The following is an 18,623-nucleotide window of genomic DNA, read 5'->3' on the forward strand; positions in this document are numbered from 1 at the left end:
GCAAACGAAGCAACTGACAAAGGATTAATCTCCAAAATTTACAAGCAGCTCATGCAGCTCAATATCAAAAACACAAACAACACAATCCAAAACTGGGCAGAAGACCTAAAGAGACATTTCTCCAAAGAACATATACAGACTGCCAAAAAAGACATGAAAGAATGCTCAACATCATTAATCATTAGAGAAATGCAAATCAAAACTACAATGAGATATCATCTCACACCAGTCAGAATGGCCATCATCAAAAAATCGAGAAACAATAAATGCTGGAGAGGGTGTGGAGAAAAGGGAACACTCTTGCACTGCTGGTGGGAATGTGAATTGGTTCAGCCACTATGGAGAACAGTATGGAGGTTCCTTAAAAAACTACAAATAGAACTACCATATGACCCAGCAATCCCACTACTAGGCATATACCCTGAGGAAACCAGAATTCAGAAAGAGTCATGTACCAAAATGTTCATTGCAGCTCTATTTACAATAGCCCAGAGATGGAAACAACCTAAGTGTCCATCATCGGATGAATGGATAAAGAAGATGTGGCACATATATACAATGGAATATTACTCAGCCATAAAAAGAAACGAAATTGAGCTATTTGTAATGAGGTGGATAGACCTAGAGTCTGTCATACAGAGTGAAGTAAGTCAGAAAGAGAAAGACAAATACCGTATGCTAACACATACATATGGAATTTAAGAAAAAAAAATGTCATGAAGAACCTAGGGGTAAGACAGGAATAAAGACACAGACCTACTAGAGAATGGACTTGAGGATATGGGGAGGGGGAAGGGTAAGCTGTGACAAAGTGAGAGAGTGGCATGGACATATATACACTACCAAATGTAAAATAGATAGCTAGTGGGAAGCAGCCGCATAGCACAGGGAGATCACCTCAGTGGTTTGTGACCACCTAGAGGGGTGGGATAGGGATGGTGGGAGGGAGGTAGATGCAAGAGTGAAGAGATATGGGAACATATGTATATGTGTAACTGATTCACTTTGTTATAAAGCAGAAACTAACACACCATTGTAAAGCAATTGTACTCCAATAAAGATGTAAACAAACAAACAGAGCTAAATGTGGTTCATGCATCTATATGGAATGTAAATTAAAATAACAGTAAATATTTTAAATACAATAGTACTTGCTCACCACTTAAAACCATAAAACAATCTCACATGGATACAATCTCAGAACCAAAAGCAGAGACAGAGACATGAGAATTCAATCTGCTGTAGTTTGTTGATTGGCGATTGTAAAGCTGCTGAACAAACACAAAATTGTAAAAAGTCAAAACAAAGACAGGTAATAGATTGCTTGTGATCAGAGAACCTTGTATTCACGCCAACATCACATGCACACTCTGACCATTAAAATTAATTTCTTAATTTGTGTTATTAAAATACCTGTCTGCTCTGTGGCTTCTTGAAGGCTGGGCTTTACAATAAAGCCAGCAGGATCCCTGGGGAGAGTAATGGGCAACGAGGTTCTACATCACTGCTGCTTGGGACACATTTCCTTTAAACCTTTTTGTTTATTCTATTCCCTGCATTTATGAACTCTCTAAATCCCTTCTACTTAAACCATAGCACTAAACCGCTAGGATTAAAGATGTGGTGAATTTTCTTAAGAATGTACTTAACTTTATGTCTAATCAATGTGTTTACAGTTTCATACATTAGTAATTTGCTGAATGAACCTGTACAAAATAATGCATCTGAAAACTCATCTCCTAAAATGTGTTTTATCAGAAACTGTGATGGGAGGTTTCCGTTACCTCCAGGGTAAGAAAAGGTTTCCCAGCCCCACTGTAGTAGACTTTGCCTGTATTACTGGGCTTCTGAAGCCAGGTGACAGAAGCCATGGTTTGCCTAGGGTTTAAATTATGTTTTAAACATTATTAGAAAGAGGAGTTTAATGAAAAGTGTTTCAATTAACTGTTGATTAGCTGACAAAATGAGACATTCTACAGGACATCCAGGCAATCAATGCAACTTCAAAAGCTGGTGGTCATTAGAAGCAAGACATGCACTGATGCATCACTTGGCCTCCAAACAGGATGACATCTATCTAGAAAACAGATGGCACCAACCTGGGCATCAGCCATTCCAGGAACCTGTTCCATGGGCCACTTCTCTATGTCATTAGCTGCCAATCATTCCTTCCACTATCCTTCAAAATACTCACCAGGATTTTTAGTATTTTTTATGTCACCATTACCACCACCATGACCATGATACCACCTAAACTGGACAGAATTCAGACAGGTCACCTTATGACACACCCGGCTTCTATGATAGGCAAAATCACAAAAAAGGCAGCCTTTATGCTTCTTTTTTAAAGTATCAATTTTAATTAAATCAATCTTAAGACTTTCTCCTTTGACCTGTCATAAATTTAGCTCAGGAATCAAGACACAACAACCTGAGGATGGTTATCTTTAGATTAATCAACCTATATTTTAGAGTTCCCCAGAATTTAATATAATCCAAGATTAATCATTTCTGTGTAGTACTGTCAGTGGACAATATTAATTACCTTACATTTACAATCTGGTTTGATGCCCTTCCAAAGCTTTCACATTTGCTATCTAACCCTCACAATCCCTACATAAAGTGAAATTTCCTTAGTCAGCCATATTCAAGAACACATTTTACAAAATTAACATCTCCAGTATGAGCTCTGACGAAAGAGGAATAAAATTAAACAAGTATCATCAGCAAGAAGTCCGTCCTAAAATGCGTAACTCCATTCAACTCAGCTGGTGTTTACCAGTGACCACTATGCCCTAGGCAATGAGCTCTCGAGTCAGGCTTCTTTAGGGGGAAAAAAATTGACAAAATCAAAAATTTAACAACCTTAAGTATGTCTCTAAACACTAAAACAAAACAAAACAAGAAAACTAGTCCATGAAATCCAGAAGTTCAGGCACCATTAATTTGAAAGATTTTCTTGCACCTTCACTTTCCCTTGCCTAAGTGACCGTCTGGTTTCAGATGAGCATCTCCAGAAGCAGCATTAACTTTTTTCCACCACTAGGGACTAGGCTGTGAATTACTGCAGAGGGCTATTTAATGTACAACAGAAATTTATTAAACAGCAATGAAGCAGTAATTACCAAATGGTTCCCCAGTGGCTCAAAGAGCCAGTAATTAATTACCACTTACTGCACTAAGACTGTGAGTTATTAAACAGCACTAAAGCAACAGTTTGTTAGTACCTTAGTGTCCTGAAAGAGTCATTTTCATACAACTCACCCTGAGAAGGCTTAGACACTGGGGGAATCCAGCTGTTTGCTAGAAAACAACATGAACTGTCACAGAGTAGTCAACTCTAGCCTGGAACCCTGGCATTCAGCTAGACGGATGAGCAAGCACTTTATTCAACATCCCCAATGAAAGTCGCCCGCATTCTGGTTTGCCCCGCAGCCTGAGTACTGGGTGTGAAAAGACAGCAGCCTCATTGGGTCTATCACAGACCCCTCTCTTCTACGAATCCACACCCAAAGTTGTCGTGCATCTCCTTCCATAGGTTTATATTTTGCCACTCTGACGTGAACAAAGGACATTTAAAAATAAGCTATGATCTAATTACAAATAAAATTTGCCATATCTGCTCCACCAACCTTCTCCAAGATGTCTTTTTTGTACATCTTTTTTGTGTTACTCCCCTCCTCTTGTTTCCCACCTCTCATTCCCATGTTATTCTAGACTAGCCTCTTCAATAGCTATCCCTGCCCTCCAGTTAGCGACCCCAGTCTTTTAAATCAAAATTCAACATGAAAAGTCTGTCTCCTCTGAAAGGCTTTACCTAATGAGGAGAGAAGACATTGAAAAATTTCTCCCAAACTACTTTAAAACTCATCCCTTCAAATTCCAAATAAGGTTCCAAACACTTGGTATTGTTTTTTTCCCTTAAGCTAAAGGTGCCTACACCTTGGTATTGCAATAATCTCAACAGCCAAAGTCTGCGTTTTGTGGACCTGTGTAAGGCCCAGACAAAGGGAGCACATAATGAACTTCAAATGTTAAATCACTCCAGGCAGTAAAAGAACACACACCAAAAAAGCTTTTTAAGAAGATACATGATATCCCTCCCTATCATTACATGAACTCAAGAAAGTGTAAAAGAAAGATTAGCAATTAACCAACGAACTGGTAGAAAGTTTCAGGTGACACCAGGGGATGGACAAATGAGATCAAGGAGATAAAGTTCAAAGAGGTGGAACAACAGGTCATGAATCACACGGATCTGGGAAAACTCTCACAGATTGAAAGGAACGGAGAAAGCATTCAAGAAGAAACCAGAGACGGTCATGAAAGCAGTGCTTCCTTGGTAGAAATGCTAGAATACTCACCTGAAGATTACACCTCCAAATAAGAACTCCAGAGTTATTTTTTTAAATCCCTATCAAATTGCAAAATAGTACTTGCTACTTTTACTGTCAAAAAGCCCTCTTTGGCAAAGTTTTAGGAGGAATATGAAAATATGGAGCATGACAGACTCTTCAAAATAAAGACTGAAAAAGGGCACTGTTTTAATTACATGACTTCCAATGTGGTGACTGCTTAATATGAAAGCCAAAAAAAGATACAACTGCATACCAGAATAATGTGAGGGAAAATGTACACTGGATATTCATTTTTGGTTTTTAACCACTGAAGCTACAAAATTAATCATTAAATCTCTTCTTATGTAGTTATCCCAAATAAATTTGCCCAGAAAAAAAAGTAGCTAACAAGTTTGGAAAATGTAATCATTTAAAATACATTAAAGGGACTTCCCTGGTGGTCCACTGGTTAAGAAGAAGCCTTCCATTGCAGGGGACACAGGCTCAATACCTGGTTGGGGAACTAAGATCCCACATGCCGTGGGGCAACTAAGCCCACGTGCCTCAACTACTGAGCCTGCGTGCTCTAGAGCTGTGCGCCACAACTAGAGAGCCCACATGCCACAACTACTGAGCCCGTGTGCCACATGCCACAATGAAGAGCCTGCACGCCTCAACGAAAGATCCCACATGCTACAACGAAGATCCTGCGTACTGCAACTAAGACCCAACGCAGCCACATAAATATATACATACATACATAAATATTTTAAAAAATAAAATACATTAAAGTACAACATTAAAGAAAGTCAGCAAGGGCTTTCCTTCATTATGGGATAATAAAAAATGGTTCAACTTTTCTGATGGTAGTTGGTCAACCTGCATGAAAATCCAAAATACTCTGACTCAGTAGTTTTAATCCATTTACCCTGTGAGATCATTAGAAAAGTATAGTGCAAGGACGTTTAATGGAGTATTATTCATAACAGGGAAAATACTGCATCTATAAGAGTTTGATTAAATAAACCACAGCACATTCAGAAAATGGAATATTCTTCAGATATTAAAAAGGAGGTGTCTAAATTTATTGACATGGAAAGACTACCACAATTTATTGTGAAGCAAAGAATAAAACAATGCCTTGTAATATGATTTCATGTATCTAAGGTTGTGTGTATATATGTATGATAATCATCAAAAATATGAGCAATAAGTATCTTTAGAAGATTAGTACTTGGCATGTACTTTTCTGTATTGTTTGAACTTTCTACATTAAGCATTTTTTTGGAACAACAGAAAAGAAACCAGAAAATTAAGCTTCTTCCATTTGGGGGGAGAAAAAATTACTAATACATCTTTTTTTTTAAAAAAAAAAAAAAAAGGAATTTTTTTCTAGAGACAGTAAGAGTCATCCTTTATTCATAGGGTGAAAATTCACTGCCATACATCAGAAGCTGCTGAGTAGAAACAGCCTGCCTGGCTAACAGCTCCCAGCACTCCTGGAGTCATCTAGCCAGACTGGCCTGGACAGAGCTGGGCAGAGCTGCCTCCAGTTCGCCCCACCTGAGCCCACTGGACCAGCCTCCTGGGCAGCACATGCGCACTCTCCTGCTTCGTGACTCCACAAGGGGCAGGTGGGACCGCAGGTCCTAGTTCAGGGAATGCCAGGCGGGCCCTCTGTACTTGGCATGTGCTCTGCCCGGGTAGGGAATGGTGCTAAAATGAAACTTTACCCAGAGGTGATGAAGAGAGAGGAGAGAAGGCAGCCCATGGCCACCAGAAAAGACTTGGTCTAAGCATACCCACCAAAGACAGTTGACCCTTGAACAACGAGTTTGAACGGCACACGTCTACTTATACACAGGCTTTTTTTCGATAAATGTACTGGCAACTTTTTTGGAGATTTCTGACAATTCTAAAATCTTACAGACGAATGGCATAGCCTAGAAATATCAAAAAAAATTAAGAAAAAGTCGGGTAGGTCATGGATGTATAGAAGTAGATACTAGTCTATACTTACATGGGCATTAAGATGAGTAGTATTTAATATAAAAATAATAATGTGTTCATTTTCTTATGGTTTTATAACTTTGCTTTCAAAGAATTACATTACCGAAGAATATGCCTCTCTCTCTTGTAATTGGAGAAATTGTGTATCAGCCTATCATCACAGATAAGTGTTTTTTTAAAAAAATAACAATGTTTCCAATACTGTACTATTAATGACTGTATACCATAAAAACTGTATAACGGTTCACTCATTAGTGTATAGGCTAGGCTACCGTGAAGCAATCACATTATTACACTAGGCCACCATAAAGCAATTACATTGCTTTTTCATGATCAATTCATGAATTGTTACACCTGTAAATAAATATGAATTTCTTTTTCACACTCTTTTCATTTCTGATGTCTAGTGTTAACAATATATATAACATCTACAGCGTTTTGTATCATCTAAGACTGTAGGTACTGACGGACGATTCATCTTGCAAACAGATGATGTGAACTTACAGTATTGATAAATACAGTACGGTACTGTAAATGTATTTTCCTTATGATTTTCTTAACATTTTGTTTCCTCCAGCTTACTTCAGAGTAAGAATACAGAATATAATCCATGTAACATACAAGATATGTGTTAATAGACTGCTTATGTTATCAGTAAGGCTTCTGGTCAACAGTAGGCTATCAGTAGTTAAGTTTGGGTAAATCAAGTTATACATAGATTTTCAACTGCAAGGGGGGGTTGGCACCCCTCACCCCTCTGCATTGTTCAAGGGTAAACTGTGCTGGCAAGATTCCACTCAAGGAGCAAAGGATCTAAACAATTACCAGTTAATAGGTCCCTAATGGAGGCCGACTGTGGGTCTAGAACTGTGGTACACACTACAGGTGGGTGGGGAGAAGCCCTGCCCTTCAAATATTCCAAAAATTCAGGGCATCAGCAAATAAGAAAGATATTAAGCAAAAAGGCTACATAGTCCAGGGAAAAGTATGCCATCAGTAGTCTCTCCAATGCAGACCAACCTCAAAGTCCAATCTCTCCAACAATTAAAGCAGCAAAGAAGAGTTTCTCTAGCAGTTACTGTTCTTCCCTCCCCTTCCCTTCCCCACCCCCTTCCCTCTCATTCTTTCCTCTCTCCCTCTCCCTCTCTCTCCTGTGCATTCTTGAATAATTCTTAATCTGTTTTAAACATGTGATTTTTTGCCATATGCAGGGATTATACCAATATGCTGACATCTATCACGTGGCAAAAAGAAGATATGATTAGACTCTAAATAAAGAAAGCAGTGTTGCCTGGGCATTAATAGGATGTGTAAGTGTTTCTTCCCAAGAAACAGAGTTCAGTGGTACAGCTCCAGATTCAGTTTTCATTGCTTAGTTATTGCAAAAAAAAAAAAAAAAGTTTATGAACTGCTACAAGCCATCAAACAAACGGATAGGGGTATAAATTCTTCCAAGGCACTAGTTTTTAAAATCAAACAAGACATAATGTCAGTGTTTATCAAGCAAGGGATGACAGTCCCTGCCTTGCCAGCAGAAAGCTGACAGCAGATTGGGCCAGGGAACAGGCAGCTCTAAACTGTGTGGCCTGGCTCCAAGGAGAGTACAGAGCAGGGCGAGGTCAATGCAGGCCGAGGTACAGAACAAAGACTTTCAAAGTGGAACTCAGCCTGGGCCTTGACCTCTGTTCCTTGTCCATCCCTACACCCTGCTGGGATAAGAATCACCATCTGACCCTGGCCCAGGAGGCTTCCGAGCTCTTTTCTCAATAACTGACACACCAGAGCCTGGGGAGTAGTGCTGAGCCCCAACCCTCGGGAAGGCACGCCAGAGACTTGGGACAAGAGCATCTCAGGGCAAACGGTCCTGAGTAGGGCAGGAGCTTGGTGGCTGAGTACCAGGAAAGAGGTCTCAGGACTCAAGCAGGATGAGCTGGGGCTGGCGAAGCAGACAGGACCAAATCACACCAGTCCTCATGCATCATGCCAAGGAATTTGGATTTTATCCTATGTGCAACCGGAAAGGATTGGAAGACTTTAAGCCGTGAATGAATGTACTCTAATTTACATTTTTAACAATCCCGACAGCTGCTGTGTGTATAATGGATCATGTGGGAGCTCAAACTTTAAGTCTTACTGAAAACCTATAGCTAAAACTCAATGTACTGAGGCCACAAAGGGGAGTCTTTTTCTAATTCCATTTTCCCCACATGTCGTACAGACAAGCCCTTAGACTACACACACACACACACACACACACACACACACACACACACACACACACACACACACACAATAGGTGCTTCACTCTTTAAAAACCCACAGTACATTGTATGCTAGTCCCTTTTAGGGATTGTATTTCTCTCTGAAAGAACAAAACAACAATTTTTATGTTTTGGTAGTTTTCCCTAAGATGAAAGGCAAAACAGAAGAGAACAGTAGAAAGAAAACATTCTTTGATAGTAAAGGACTCCCCTTTCACCAGACATTTTGTTACAAACTAATGCAAAGTTGGCTGTTCATTGACAATGGAGCATTTTCAACTATCTACTTACTGTTCAAACTTTGATACTCAGAAAGCATTTCCTCTCAAAGAGATTTTTTTTAAAACAGTTGAGTAAAGTTATGGAAAAATAAAAATCACTCCAAGTCTTTTGCATAGGTGGCTCTATAGAAATTAAAAATAGGAAAATAGCCACTGAAGTAAATGGTTAGTAGGAGAGTATGAGCTGCATCTTTTAGGACTGGAATGCCACTGTATGATCCAAAACTCTGAAAGTACGACCACTATTTATCCAGAGCCTTCTGTTAAGCAGTTAAAGTGCTTTACAAGTATATCATCCTCATAATAACCCCATAAAGAGAGGAGAGCTTGCTATAAAAGTTCCTTGGGCGTGAAAACTTGGCTCAGCTATCCAACAGCTTGATCCAGAAGCAATTATTAAAATTAATTTCTAACAGCAACAAAAATAATTTGGCTGAAAGAGTAAACTAATAAGCAGTCAACTACCTACCCATGGCACATTTCCCCTACACAAAGGCTGCCGTTCCTTGCCCCAATACCCAGAATTATTGCTATGAAACCAGCTCCTGTAATGATGGCTCAGAGGCCTGGTGCCAGGGGCTGAATCAAAAGCACTGGACTCCATTTTATAGCAGTACTTGGTCCTCTATTTACACTGCCCTTAAGGCCAGCACCAAATGAGCTGGGGAGATAGCGATTTCCTAATGAATTAAGGCTGAGCAAAGAGCCATCCTTCATGATGCACGTGGGATGGTCCACTAACTGCTCCAGGACAGACAGACACATCCCAGCCTCTCCTCCCCAGTGAGCTCCAACACATGCGCACCTGGCAACCCTCAGGTCCTCCTGGCAGATAAGGCGCCGGAAAGATGGGGTAGCTCAGTGGGGCAGGCAGTTGCGCATCAAAGTTGATGCATTTGCTGGTGCAAAGAATGCCAACTCTCACTGGCTCTTTTCCAGGTTCTGCAGAGCAGAGGCCACAGGAACAAGGCCAAGTCCATGGAACCGACAACTTAGAGGTCATGCCTCCTTTGCCAGTCCTCTTCCTCCCTTGTGGGCTATTTCTCTCTTTAGCCACGGGTAAGTTTCCCGGATGAGAAATGAATTTAAGGTAAAGGTTGTTGATTCCCTAAGACAGTGAGAAGCCTGGAAGATACACTTGGTTTTCCTGGGTCTTAATTCCAGGATTGTCCCATGTACCCTAGGAGTGACTGGAAGTGATGAGGCAATGAGACCTTCCCAGCCTTTTCACAGCATGGTGTGGTGAGAAAAGAATTCATATCCCTGCTTTTCACCTACTGGATGTGCTATTTACACAAGTAACTTATACTCACTGAGCCTCTACTGCCTCATCTGTAAGATGGATCTAATACTCTACAGGGAGGTCGTGAAGACTGGCATGAAACAGATGCTAATTATTACCGTCTTCTGTTTACATAAAGTCAACCTTCTCCTATCATGAGTGATTTCCATCTCTCTGTGCTTGTTTCAAAATGGACTATCCATGTCTATTTCATACTAAGAGAAAGGCCAAAGTAGTGATTTAAAACAGGCTTTGGATCAGAGATGTGGTCCAAAATCCAGTTCTCCTACTTCTTGGCTGTACATTAAAGGATTACCAGGAAAATAACTGGAAGGAGTCAACAGCTGTCTTTGTAAGAGAGCCCTGGACAGTATCCTCCCTGGGGCCTAGTATACCCAAGCAAATGCCACTTAATAACAACACTTCCGGGACTTCCCTGGTGGTCCCATGGGTAAGACTCCACACTCCCAATGCAGGGGGCCTGGGTTTGATCTTGCGTGCTGCAACTAAAAGATCCCACGTGCCCCAACTAAAGGTCCCGCATGCCGCAACGAAGACTCGGAGTGGGTTCAATAAATAAATAAATAGAATTAAAAATATATATATAATAATAACAGCACTTTCTTTCCTAGGTCGCCAGAGAGTACTCTACAACAACTGAAGAACAGAGCTTCAAAACAATGCTTGCTGACTGATGACCTGGGCGGCAATGCTACGTTAGAAACATTAGTGGATGACGGGGCTTAGCTCTAAGTTTTAAAAGCCTTCATGGGTAAAATATACCTGGACAGTCCTGGTCCTGAATCTGGTCTGGTCTCCCTCAATGCCATTGGGCAGACTGGCCTGGTTTGCATGGGCACCATTTCTAGCTGGACCCCTAGGAAGCAGGGCCCAACAGATAAACGCTACTAGAACAACTCTACCCACCTTCCGTGGCTAGGGGGGCTCACCTCCACTGGGTCTCAGGAGGGTGCGGAAGGTCAAGAAAGCTCGTTATTACCCATAATCTGAACATCTGAGGCTCTGGGTAAAGCCCACTCATTTCAAGGAGAAAGAATCTACTTTTTAGCACCACCTCCAGAATTAGAAAAGCAGCCCTAAATCAGACTGTTACAACTTCTTCTCAGGGTATCTAGCATACAAACATTGTTTCTATTGCAAGACTCTACCCAATTTCATGAAAAGTCTTTAAGAAATACTCGTAGGGACTTCCGTGGTGGCACAGTGGTTAAGAATCCGCCTGCCAATGCAGGGGACACAGGTTCACACCCTGTCTGGAAAGATCCCACATGCCGTGGAGCAACTAAGCCCGTGAGCCACAACTACTGAGCCTGTGCTCTAGAGCCCACAAGCCACAACTACTGAAGCCCGTGTGCCTAGAGCCCATGCTCTGCAACAAGGGAAGCCACCGCAATGAGAAGCCTGCGCACGGCAACGAAGAGTAGCCCTGCTAGCCGCAACTAGAGGAAGGCGCACGTGCAGCAATGAAGACCCAACACAGCCAAAGATAGATTAATTAATTATTTTTTAAAAAAGAAACTCTAAACCACTGCGCCACCAGGGGAAGCCCTAGAATGATATTTTATTAGAAAGAAGGAACTACTGAACACTTAAAATATGCCAAGTATCATTCTAACCCATTCGATTATCACAAAAGCCTATGAAGTGTTATTATTATTTTATTTATTTACTTTTGGCTGTGTTGGGTCTTCATTTCCGTGCAAGGGCTTTCTCTAGTTGCGGCGAGTGGGGGCCACTCTTCATCGCGGCGCGCGGGCCTCCCACTGTCGCGGCCTTTCTTGTTGCGGAGCACAAGCTCCAGACGCGCAGGCTCAGTAGTTGTGGCTCACGGGCCTAGCTGCTCCGCAGCATGTGGGATCTTCCCAGACCAGGGCTCGAACCCGTGTCCCCTGAATTGGCAGGCAGATTCTCGACCACTGTGCCACCAGGGAAGCCCCCTACGAAGTATTATTAACCCCTATTTACAGATGACGGTACTGAAGCAGAGACTTTAAGTAGTGTCCCAAAGATCACCCAGCTGGGAAACGTTAGAGCTGGTTAACTTCCCAAAGATTACCCAGCTGGCAAACGTTAGAGCTGGTTTCAAACCCAGGCAGTTTGGCTCCAAAGCCTGGCCTTTTAACCACTCAACTCGACTAGCTTGTTTTATCTTAGCTAATCACAGTTTATAAATCAAGGTCAAGATTCTTTCTCTACCATAAATTGTGCAAGAGTATCTGACTGCGAACTACAATGCAGGCAGTATTAATTAACATTTCAGGAGGGATTTCTATGTAGACATTTAGGATCCCTGGTCCCTATTTCCTAAAAGCCTTTGGGGATCCTAAAATCCCCCGTCCAGATCCAAACACCCCTGGAATGTGGAGGGCCAAGGGAGGAGACTGTTTGGGTTTTGCCTCAGTTAGAACCATTACAGTAAACAGAAAAGCAAATCAAAAGGATATCAAGGAAACTGAAGCACAAAATACCTGTTAGAAAGCAAAGGCAGATGAAGAAAGAAAGGAGAGACAAGAGGAAGACACATACCATATTTCCTCCCTTCCCCTGCCTCAACGCTGCATTGTTAGTTTGGCAATTAGACTAAAAACAATCCAAATGTTTGATAAGTCACCAGGACTCAGCAGCTGACAGAAAACTGTTTTCTAAAAGCAAATCCATATAGGGACTTCCCTGGTGGCGCAGTGGTTAAAAATCCGCCTGCCAATGCAGGGGACACGGGTACGATCCCTGGTCCGGGAAGATCCCACATACCGCAGAGCAACTAAGCCCGTGCGCCATAAATACTAAGCCTGCGCTCTAGAGCCCGTGAGCCACAACTACTGAGCCCACGTGCTGCAACTACTGAAGCCCGGGCGCCTAGAGCCCAGGCTCCACAGCAAGAGAAGCCACAGCAATAAGAAGCCTATGCAATGCAACGAAGTGTAGCCCCTGCTCACCGCAACTACAGAAAGCCCGCGCACAACAACGAAGACCCAACACAGCCAAAACTCAATCAATCAATCAATAATATTTAAAAAATAATAAAAAATAAAAACAAATCCATATATGGTAGGCATTCTTAATCTGTTCTTTCATAAACTCTAAGCCCAAGATTTCAAATTAACTTAGGACCTGCCAGACGATCTCCAATCTACAGATGAGAAGCCCTTCCCTTTGTTCAGACTAACACAAAAGAACTCAGATTGTCCAAAAATAAAAAATCCAATTTGGAGCCAAAACCTGGCACTACAATTAATAAGAACCTCTATTCTGACACAAAGGGAACCGCTCAGTTGGCTCCAAAAATACAAATAACCGAGATGGTCATAATGATAGGTATGCAAAAAACACAACCACACTCCCTCCTCAGCCTGCCCTCTCTTCTCTGCCATCTAATGAGGCAACACGCCAGCAGGACCACCCAAAGCTAACTCCCCTAGATGACGACACGGAGCTCACCTTTGCAAAGCTGGTGCCAGGATGTGGGATCTGAAGGGGCCAGTGGTACTCATGCTCTCAGGACCAACAGTCGCACTTGTATCCTCCAGCCCCTCACCCACGCCTCCTCTCTCCTGTTCTCCTTCATTCTTCCCTCTATTCCTCTCTTCCCCACTCTCCCATTTGCTTAGCAAATGCAAACATCCTTTCTCAGGTTTTCTTTGTAGCCATTCTGACTATGGATTGCTTCTGAGGACATTTAACACAAAAATCACAAAGCCAGAAAGGGATTTTGGCAAGAATTCCAAGGTAGTCATATCCAAATTTCAGAACACCATGTCAACAGATGCTCAGCCCCCCCTAAACCCTGGACTGTGAAATGACATATCCCGGAGAGAAAAGGAAAGGATGCTACAAGGAATTCAGAATATGGGTAGCCTTCCAGCTCACCCTAAGGCAGCCTGATGCACACCAGCAGTCCTCCCCGGCTCTGCAGAAGGTAACTACCACCCTCCTTGTCAGATTACAGCCAACAGTCCCTGAGACTAGTATGATGCTCATCACTGGCATCAGCATCAACAGAGACATCCTGGACACCCACACCCCTAACAACCTGGACTTTTTTATATGTGGGCAGCTCACCCCACCCACCTGCCCTAAGTTAGGAGAAATGATCCCTGCATGTGAATTGTTAATCCTGACTTTCCTGAAGCAAACCCTGGCTTCTGGGAGAACTCATTATGCACACTTAAAATCTGAAGCATCACAAGTCTCTTCTTACGATGGTCATTATGTTATTGCCAGGCTTCTTAAGAGTGCCAGTAACTTCACATTTACAAGGACACTATCAGTTCTCTTGTAAGAAAAAGGTAAGTACAAATAATTGTATGTTTTCCCTCCCTAATTGGGTCAGCCTAAGGGATAGTCATTCTGGCTGCTCACAAGCACACAGACACGCAGCCATACTCCCAAATATTCCATTTTTACAACCTATACTTTAATTCTGATCACCTCCAGGAGACACACCTTTTAGAGTGCATGCAACCCCAGTACTGGCTTTAGGGCAAATTGATCTAATCTTGTAAGAATAACTGAAAAGCTCTTTCAAACTGTGCCCTTCAGGGAGGTTCCACAGAGTTGCCTTGGGCAAAGAGAGCATTAACGTGGGGTAAGGCACCAGATGAAGGCAAGGGCTCTGACCCTTATCTCCAGATTAAACCATAGCAACTTCACTTCTTTTTTTTTTTTTTTTTTTTTTTTTTTGGGGGTCCGCGGGCCTCTCCCTGTTGTGGCCTCTCCCGCCGCGGAGCACAGGCTCCGGTGGCGCAGGCCCAGCGGCCACAGCTCACGGGCCCAGCAGCTCCACAGCATGTGGGATCCTCCCGGACCGGGGCACAAACCCGCGTCCCCTGCATCAGCAGGCGGACCCCCCAGCCACTGCGCCACCAGGGAAGCCCGCAACTTCACTTTTATTTGAATACTTGTTTTAAGCAATATTTGTTAAAATTAAAATATTTTTAATGCCCAAGAGGCATCACAGTCGGCAGCGAGGCATGACATGTGCAGTCATGATTACCCTTCAAAATTTCTTTAGAAGACCAAGAAACCACCTCTCAAGAAGCTTCTAGAATAAGTTTTATAGCACACTAGACAAAGTGGTTGATTCATTTTATTAAGGGTCATCTAAAACAACTTTGACAGCGTCTCACATTTTGTGTGCCAGGAATCTGGGCCAGGAGCAGCTGAGTGATGCTTCTATTCCATGCAGCAATGGCAGGGGTCGTTAGGTAGTAGATGGACGGGCTAGTCTGGAGGGTCCAAGATGGCTTCATTCACATGTCAGTGGGGCTGGCTGGAAGGTTGGGTTTACCTGAGACTGTCCCCTGGAGCACCTGCCACAATGACCGTAGGGCAGACCTCTTAAATGATGGCTCAGGACTTGAAGAGCAGTGTTCCCACCATCAAGGCAAAACTGCATGGCCTTTTATGACCTAGCCTTGGAAGTCACATGTTGACACTTTTTGTCACACTCTACTGGTGAGAGGAGTGACAAGCCCACCCAGATTCAAGGAAAGAAAGCTTGCTTTTAAAATCCAGAACCTCCCCAGCCATAGGTAGTTTGCACGGAGCCTTGAACATAATCCATTCAGAATTGCCTGTTTCGGGATGCTGAGCCTGAGAAAAAGGAACCCGTGACTGCTTTTCAGAAAACTGGTCCAAAACAGCAGGGAAACAGCCCAGTGGTATTATCCAGACTCAATAAACAGACTTGGGGTTTAGAAATCGGCAATGAGCCCCAACAATTACCAAGAAATTCTGAACTGACAAGGCAAGGATTTGTGTAAAAGCACCAATCGCTTTTCTTTTTTTTACATTAATTTTTATTGGAGTATAGTTGGTTTACAACGTTGTGTTAGTTTCTACTGCACAGCAAAATGAATCAACTATACGTATACATATATCCCCTCTTTTTTGGATTTCCTTCCCATTTAGGTCACCATAGAGCACTGAGTAGAGTTCCCTGTGCTATACAGTAGGTTCTCATTAGTTATCTATTTTATACATAGTACCAGTAGTGTATATAAATCAATCCCAATGTCCCAATTCCTCCCACCCTCCCCCCTTCCCCTTGGACCAGTCACTTTTCTTTATAAGGTTTTGGCCTTCAGAAACTTCTAGGAGAGATTTCACTGAGGCCGCTCTCCCTTGAGGCATAATCCCCAATGCTTGAAACTCATTTTCTCTGAGTTATCCTTTGCAATTTACACTTGTTAGGCCTCAGTTTTTATTTTCTTTTAACTCAATCATTCTCAGTAAGGCAAGATGATGTATGACAGGACCTGGAACCCAGGTCACCCGAGGTAACAACAGAGTGAAAAGAACCTAACACTCTCACTCTAAGGCAGTGGTTCTCAGCCAAGATGATCTTGCTTCTCCCTGTTTCCTGCCCCCAGCCCACAGGGGAGAAGGGGCAGTGTCCGGAGAAGTTCGGATCTTTACAACTGGGGGAGGGCAAGTTCTGCTGGCGTCCAGTCGGCAGAGACAAGAGATGCTGCTTAACATCCTACAATACACAGGACGGCCTCCACAGCGAAGAATGATTCAGCACAAAAATGCCCATGGTGGCAAGGTTGAGAAACCCTGCTCTAAAGCACACACTCTAATTGAGCAGGCTGTGAGCAGTTCCCCATCATTTTCATTGTTTTTTCTCTCTCCTCTGTTTTTGCACCATGTATGTACACTTGAACTTCTATGAGTCAAATGCACAGATGCCATGGCTCCACTGGAATATGTTATTTTTAAAAAAGAGTTCTGGGGCTTCCCTAGTGGCGCACTGGTTGGGAGTCTGCCTGTCGATGCAGGGAACATGGGTTCGTGCCCCGGTCCGGGAGGATCCCACATGCCGCGGAGCAGCTGGGCCCGTGAACCATGGACGCTGAGCCTGCGCATCCGGAGCCTGTGCTCCGCAGCAGGAGAGGCCACAACGGTGAGAGGCCCGCGTAATGCAAAAAATAATAATAATAAATAAAAAATAAAAAAAGAGTTTTCCTCAGTCTGAAATTCATAATTCTCATCATGAAATCATTCTTTAACTTAATTTTTAAGAGTCCCTTTTAATTTAGATGACCCAGTCACATCAGTAAGACTACAGACAGGCTAACCAAAAACGAACTTTAAACAAATCAGAACTGAGGGGCTCCCGTATGCTGTGGTCTTTTGTTTCTTAAAATAATGAGCTGAAATGTTTATGCATGGGTGTGAGCAAACCCTCAGTTACAGATTAACAGATTAGGCTCTTTCAGGACAGCCTCTCCCATCTGTCATCTCCCAGCAGGAGAACAATAGCAACAATGACACAGACATGGCCTAATCCGACCAAACACAGCCGGTCCTCCGCCACCTGTCCGTAAGACAATACAGATGACTGCCTGAACAGCCCAGGGACTGACTTTCTTCCCTACAGTAACATTCACACATGCTCTGCTCCGTTCATGGCACTCATCCTTTGGTTTATACTTACAAACCAAAAGCTGTCAACTTACCAGGCAGAAAACACTTTTCATAAATTCGATGTTCACCTTTGGGGAACTTCTGACAGTCATTTTTATTGGGTCTCTTCCACCACAAATTTGTAAAGCTATTTCCTATTTCTAACATTAATTGCTATTTTCCTCTTAAAATAAGATTTCAGTGACACCCATCCATGGCACAAAAAAACCCACAATTCCCTCAGTGAAATAAATTACATGGCTGAGTTGGCACAAACTGCAGTGCGGGCCAGGCCCGTTAACAGCACGTGATGTGTTGCCATTCTCCCAGGATAAACATAAACACTTTTTATACAATTTTTGGGTTTTGAACCCCCCCCTTTCCAACAAAGACTTTTGCCCCAGGAGGGAGAACCTTAGCTATCCCACACATCACCATGGAGCGTGGCCCTCACTCCTGAGAAACACATACCTGCTAACAAATCTGACCACAGGACTAACTTTTAAATGACGACTATTAATTTTACCTCATGTCAAAATACACACTCCTTTGATCCTTAAGGCAAAGGAAGCCCTGGGAAAGGCCAGATTACAGAAGCTGCCGGCTGAAGAAAGGGCAAGCAAGGCAAGGAGTGCCAGGAAACTCACGGGGAGCTTCAATATGGAAAGGGCGGCACCAGCATTAAACACACCACATGCCTGAAAACGTCAGCTACAAAAACCGCTTTGAGCACATTGGCTTGAGGGGCCAACAATTCGGGAGAAACTTTCAGAGTTCTTGGATTACTTAAAGCTGACTTGCTCCCATTTTTTTTTTTTTTTTTTTACATCTTTATTGGAGTATAATTGCTTTACAATGGTGTGTTAGTTTCTGCTTTATAACGAAGTGAATCAGTTATACATATACATATGTTCCCATATCTCTTCCCTCTTGGGTCTCCCTCCCTCCCACCCTCCCTATCTCACCCCACTTACTGTGTTCCAGATATGCCTCACAGAGGTTGCCTCTATTATTATAACAATTC

The sequence above is a fragment of the Lipotes vexillifer genome, unplaced genomic scaffold (genome assembly GCF_000442215.2).
Source record: "Lipotes vexillifer unplaced genomic scaffold, Lipotes_vexillifer_v1.1 scaffold83, whole genome shotgun sequence".
Classification (NCBI taxonomy): Eukaryota; Metazoa; Chordata; class Mammalia; order Artiodactyla; family Lipotidae; genus Lipotes; species Lipotes vexillifer.